This window comes from Dasypus novemcinctus, chromosome 2 (assembly GCF_030445035.2).
Source record: "Dasypus novemcinctus isolate mDasNov1 chromosome 2, mDasNov1.1.hap2, whole genome shotgun sequence".
In the NCBI taxonomy this organism is placed as follows: domain Eukaryota; kingdom Metazoa; phylum Chordata; class Mammalia; order Cingulata; family Dasypodidae; genus Dasypus; species Dasypus novemcinctus.
In genome coordinates this window covers 76,621,475-76,628,508 of record NC_080674.1, presented here as the reverse complement: position 1 = coordinate 76,628,508, position 7,034 = coordinate 76,621,475, and the positions used below count along the sequence as shown (strand labels likewise).

General features: G+C 36.3%; 1 pseudogene; it reads right to left on the bottom strand.

Annotated features, from left to right (window-relative positions):
* Positions 1-5,959: 5,959 nt before the first annotated feature.
* LOC101429400 (MOB-like protein phocein pseudogene) lies at positions 5,960-6,739 on the bottom strand (annotated as a pseudogene).
* Positions 6,740-7,034: the final 295 nt, after the last annotated feature.

The window sequence follows — 7,034 nt, the reverse complement described above, 5'->3', positions numbered from 1 at the left end:
GTAACAAACATCTCATGACAATGCAAGGTGTTGGTGGAGGGTTGATGTATGATGTTTTGCTTATTTGTTTTGTAGGTTCACAACTTTTACTATACACTTAATTGTTTATGTATGTTCATATATAAATGATATAAAGATAATAATAATAGAATTGGTTGAGGAAAAAATACTTCGTTTAGTAGTAATATTTTGACAATGCTATTTAATCATTAGTTAAAAAGATTTAACATAAATGCAAGCTATTGGTGGTAGGGTGAGTTATGAGAGTCCTGTATGGTGTTGTATATGTTTGTTTTGTAAGTTCACAACTATTATTATACACTTATGTATGTTTATGTGTGGGTGATATACTTCAATAAAATAAAATAAATTTTAAATAAATTTTTAAAAAGCAATCAGGGTAATGATTGTAAGAAAGACATTTCTTTTAGTTTGTGAACTATACAATTCTCTCTTGTATGGGAATTACAATGCAAAAAAACCTTAGAAGTGAATTTCCTTACTATAAATTTCCTTACTATTAATGGTCATTAATAAATGGTCCAGTACATTGGCTTGATCATTTTATGGGTTAATCTGAGCAACTAGTATTATATTTGACAAAGTTCTTTTTGCTGCAAGTAACAATGATTGACAAGAGTAGTCACAACAGGGAATATAAATCATAGCTGATCATCTTAAACATACAAGCTTTACGTTCTTCAATAACATTCTGTAGCTCTTAAGGGAAAAGTGAATGTAATCCTCAGTGCCCTGTATCCTTTGGATTCTGCCGTGTTCCCAAACTACTCATCATTACTCTCACTCATTGCATTTGGGGCATTAGCCACACTGTCCTTCTTTTCATTTTTAACACCTCAGGACGATTTTCATTTCCATTCTTTTTGCCATTTTCACATTCTGTTCCCTTTCTTAGAAACACACTAACCTATTCTTCATTCATTCAGCATTTCTCATTGATAATAAGGATCATAGCTTAACCCTTACTCCAAGATTCCTCATACTAGTTCAGATTTTTCCACTTCGTATTTTCTTATTCTGAGTAATACTATCTTTTATAATTACCAACATAATTACCTTACTGGAACTCTGTTTTTTGTTTTGAATTATTCTCTGGTTTTATTTGCTTTTGGCCTGGAGGACTTCCTTTAGTACTTTTTACAAGGCAAAAGTCTGCAGCTTTTGTTTATCTGGAAATACCTTTATTTAACTTTAATTTTTGGAAGACAGGATTGCTAGAAGAGAAGGGAGAGACCAGAAGATGCTGCCAAGTTCCTTACCATGTGACAGAGGAGTCAGAAGAGTCCAGGATTGTAGGTAGCCATTCCTTCAGGGAGAGAGCATTGTCTTATGAAAACTTGATTTGGGAATTTTTCTCAGCATTGAAACTGTAAGTTTGTAAGCTCATATATTCCCACTATTAAAAGCCAAAAAGAAAAATTAAAGACTACCAGGGGACTTCTGGGAAGAAGGCATCAGGGTAGGCAGGCAGGGTTAAACTCACAAAACAACAAAGGAAGGGCAAAAAACTGTCTGAAGAACATGCTTTAGGGATATGCAAACCAGGAGAGTGCTGCACATCCCCCAGGAGGGCAAGGGACAGAGACAAAGAAGCTCAAACATAAACCATGAGTTACTAGTTTCCATGGCCAGGAACAGCACACATTCCCCACCCTCAACGCAAATAGCCTGGATAAAACCCTGGGCTCACTGCAGTCAACTGACAGGGAAACAGTCATCTTCCTCCATGGGAAGAGAAAGGGTACGGAGGAGGGCAGAGAGAGGTTTCTATTCAGTGAAGTTGGCCAGTGGAGCCTGTTTGAATCTCAGCTCTGGCCAAACCAGAATCATGGTCAAGTGGAGGTTGAAAGAGTCACAGCTGTGGAGACTGTGAGAAGATGGTGATGGACTAACAGGCAGAGCTGAAGGCTCTTACAAAAACAATGGAGAAAGAGCCAAAAGCTGTCCAAGGGGCCTGCTTTGACAGTCGCCAGACCAGGAAAGTACTGTACAGCTCCCAGGAGTGTGAGGGACAGAGAGAAGTAGTTAACAAGCTCCTGTGGTGGCTGGGCAGAGCTTCCTTACCCCACCCCAAAGATACTAAGCTGGGGTAAACCCCCTGGCTCACTGCAGCTGAGAGGGGGAAAGATATCTTCCTCCCTGTCAGCTGTTGCAAGGGAAAAGGGAGGGGAGGTCAGGGGGCTTTTCTTAGTGAATTCGGCCAGCAGAGCCCACTTTGAATTTCCAGCCTGAAGATTGAGCACATAACACGGGAAAGCCAAGACTGAAATACCTCTGTAGAACGGTGAGCTAACTAGCGCCATCTACTGGCCGGTCTGGAAATTTCATTATCAGTTTCCCAGTAGGAGAAGAGAATGGAAAAGGGGCAGAAAGAATATTTGAGGAAATAATGACTGAAAACTTCGCAACCCTTACGAAGGGCATAAATATCAATATCCAAGAGGGACAACACACCCCAAACAGAATAAATCCAAACAGACCTACCCTAAGACACCTACTATTCAGAATGACCAATATAAGAGATAAAGAGAGGATTCTGAAAAAGCAAAGGGTCATCATATACAAGAGAAACTCAATAAGATTAAGTGCCATTGTCTCAACAGAAACCATGGAGAAGAGAAGAAAGTGGTATGATGTAGAGAAAAACTACCAGCGAAGAATTCTGTATCCAGCAAAGCTGTCCTTCAAAAATGAGGGGGAGGGAAACGGACTTTGGCCCAGTGGTTAGGGCGTCCGTCTACCATATGGGAGGTCCGCGGTTCAAACCCCGGGCCTCCTTGACCCGTGTGGAGCTGGCCATGCGCAGTGCTGATGCACGCAAGGAGTGCCGTGCCACGCAGGGTTGTCCCCTGCGTGGGGGAGCCCCACGCGCAAGGAGTGCGCCCTTGAGAAGAGCCGCCCAGTGTGAAAAGAAAGTGCAGCCTGCCCAGGAATGGCGCCGCCCACACTTCCTGTGCTGCTGACGACAACAGAAGCGGACAAAGAAACAAGACGCAGCAAATACACACCAAGAACAGACAACCAGGGGAAGGGGGGAAATTAAGTAAATAAATAAATCTTTAAAAAAAAAAAAAAAAAAAAATGAGGGGGAGTTCAAAGTCTCCACAGATAAACAAAAACAGATAGAATATGTTACCAAAAGACCAGATTTGAAAGAGACACTAAAGGGAGTGCTGCAGCCTGAAAGGGAAAAACAAACGCAAGAGAACTGGAGAAGAGTTTAGAAATGAAGATTATTAGGAAGGGTAAACTAAAGGACGAGAATACAGACAATAGAACAATATGACCACAGAGAGCCAAAGGATGAAATGAATGAAGTAAGTAATTCCTTTACAACAATAACACTGAATGTTAATAGATGGAACTCCTCAATCAAAAGACATAGACTAATAGAATGGATTAAAAAAATATGAGCTGTCTTTATGCTGTCTAGAGACTCACCTCAGACATAAAGACACAACCAGGTTACAAGTGAAAGGTTGGAAAAAGATATTTCATGCAAATAGTAGCCAAAAAAATAGCTGGAATAGACCAGATAAATATAAAATAACAACATCATAGTATATGAAAAATAATTACTCAGTGGAACTGGCAAATTTCCTGTGATCAATATTCTGTAATTTTTTTCATACAAAATAAACACTCACTTTTCATTGAGGAGGGCTGGAGAAGAGATATTTTTGGATACTTCATTTTTCTTTAGCCCTTTCTTATTCATACTCTTTAATTAAAATAATCCATCTGGATCAATTATGATTTAGCACGACTACACTGAACAAGATTTTTAGTTTTTCTGCCGCATAAAACTATAAGAGGGCTAATTATCTACTGCAATTCAATCCAATAAGATATGAAGAATTCACAAATAGGAATTTGATTACCTAGAAGGAATTATGGCCTAAATGGAAATTAAATAACTAAACCAGTAATTTATTTCATTCTTAGAACTCTAATATAAAAATAGGAATTATGTTATAATTTCTATATTTGAATTATTATTTGCATTTATAAATGTGTGTTGTTATGCTATCTCTTTTGTTATTGTTCCTATTAAGTCTAAGCTGGCCTTGCACTCTTTTAAAATGTCTAATTTCTTTCAATCTATTTTTCTATTTATTTTACAATTTTATAATAAAGGACTTTTTTTTAAGGAAAAAAAATCATATTTTATTTCCCTGTTAACACCAAACCAATGTGTTTCAAAATACTTAGGTAGATCACCAATCCCAGTCATTGCCTTAGTTCAAATGTTCACCAAGAAAATATTCAAGCAACAGAAATTCATTGTAAGACACCTTCTAAAGCAAACAACTACATTACTATATAATTTATTTAGTAGTTTAGTCTCTTAATATTTAGCAAGTTCATTTAAAAATTACTCTTCCCATTGGTCTATAGTAACATTAGTATAAATGCATAATTTCAACATCAACATTCCTTTCACTGAGAACATAAAACTTCCTAAAAGATAGTTGTGGACTGTTGAAAGCCAAACAGGCTGGCAGGCTCTTAAAGGCATAAATTATACATACAATCTCAGTATCCTACTATTTCCCACATTTTTTACCAATCATACTTGTCTCATTTTCTATAAATTATTTCCTCACTTCAAGTAAGATGAATACATTTTCATCTTCATTTCAAAATAAGCCTCTTATGAAAGAAAAATGAAAATTGAAAACAAAGTTCCCCATGTTTGTTAAATTTGCTCAAGCTGTGGATTTAAATATTTTCTTCACCCTTAGTGCCCCACTACAAACAGTTTGGCAGAAAGACCTCCAGTGCCCTTTTAAAAATTGCCTTCAAGAGAATATTAGATGGTTAAATCTGAAGTAGAATCCTTCTTAAAACAATGAATTATAACAGAGTCCAAAAAATGTATGACTATTCATTAACACCCTTGGAAACTGTGAATTATTGCAAATAATCTCACATGTGCATATAATTCAAACATAACTTTGTGGGGAGAGGGTACAAAATAAATATTACAACATTCTCTCAATCTTCCTAAATGCTGCCTCTATGGTTAGATGAAAATATTAATGCTACTAACAGGAAGAATCAAATATTTTAAAGACTGTTTTGCAAGTAGTTAGAACAATTTTGCAAAACAAAGGTAAGAGTTTATGCCAATACATTTTTCCTGTAGTGTAATGTAATTGCTAATATAAGGTATAATTTGTAAGCAATGAATACAAATATAAATAGGTATAAGTATAAGCCACCACTAAATCACATTTTGGTGAAAAGCTTCTCAGCTAATGCAGTCCGGGGAGCGAGTAAAGGGAATTGAGAACAGACAGAGGGGAGGGTTTCCAGTGGGAACATCATTTACGTGCCTTATAGTTATCATCATTTCACATGTAACATCCATTGTGGAAAAGTAAATCCTTTCCATCCATATGGCTGGCCAAGAATATACTTTATGTAGCATAGTAAAATCATTTAAATATTACTAATACTTCATTTGCATTTATATTTGGATATATACATAATTATATATGCATATCAAAAACTATAAACAGAATTTTTAAATATTTTCATCCCTTTTTTGAAAAATTAACAGTTAAGACTGAACTTTGAATTACAGAATTTTCTAGAATATCTAACCTCAGGGACAAAAACTAAAGGAAAACTATACTATTTCTTTAGTAAATGGCTTGCGCGAAAACTCAAGCTCACTCATCTTTATAGAGATGGGTTTATTTGATGAGGATTGTGACCCCCAATGATTGTTTAGCAGCAGTTTACCAAACTGTAAATTCTTTTATTAACAGGCATTATAAACAGATACTAATCTTATTTTAAAACCATGAGTGCCGCACCGGTGAATATACAGCTCATGAACAACTTAAGGAGTATTTCCCATTTTAAAAAGCTACACACAGCATACAAAAACCTATTCTAAACAAAAATAAGCTATAATATGGATACATGATTGATGTGTTTAAAATGATATATGTATACAGTACATAATTATAGTTAATTATGTGTTCAGTACATTATTCTCTGATTCCCTTCATGTTTCACTTTCTCCAGAAACTGAATTCTGTACATCTTCTTCTAAAATTGGTACAATCAGGTTATCCTTGGACATCAAATTATATTTCATCACAAATTTAGTAAACCAATGACACAAAAATGTTTCATTTTCATATTCATCAAATATCTGCCGATGATGAAAATAAGCATGTGAAAATATTCTGTAAATTCTACGGCATACTGATTCTAGTTTTGCTCCAGATGATTCCTTTATGCTAACTCTGCTGGGAAAATATTTATTGCTATTCAGAAGACATGCAGCCCCATCAAGGGTGTGCCTAGTGTAGTCTATGGCAGGACACTCTTTTGGAGTTTTATGAGCTACACCAAGAAAAATCCATTGTTCAGTTGCTGTCATCTGAGTACATGTATCTGGATGGCACTCACTCGGAAGCTTGACAGCAAGTCCATTTAGCTCAAGGCGGAACTGCCTCAAATGTTCATACTTCCATACACCTTCATCTTGGCCTTCAGGTGGTTCAAGAATTTTGTCACTATTGGAGCAATCTGCCCTTATGTTCTGTTGAATATACTGTTGAACAGCTAGTGTACTGTCCATTTCATCAAAAGATTCATCAGGCCAATTATAGAAATCCTGCGCCTTGGTGTCCGGCCTGTTCGCCCTCAGCACGGCCGTCCCCTCCGCCGCGACCATAGTGCCAAAGTCTGGGCGGCTCAATAAAGGACTTTTAACAGCTAAAAAATGCCATTGATTATACACTTTGGATAGATCATATGGCACGACTATACCTCAATAAAACTGCTTAATAAACAAATAATTGTGCAAAATAGCAAGACATAGCAGCTAAGTACAGCAGGGAAAACAGAGGTTGAGAGGTGAGGAATTTTGTTCTTTTGTCTGGTTTTTGTTGTTTATTATTATTAAATAATGAAAATGTTTTAATAATGATTGAAGTGATAAATGCACAACTATGTGATTATACAAAATACCATTGATTGTACCCTTTGGA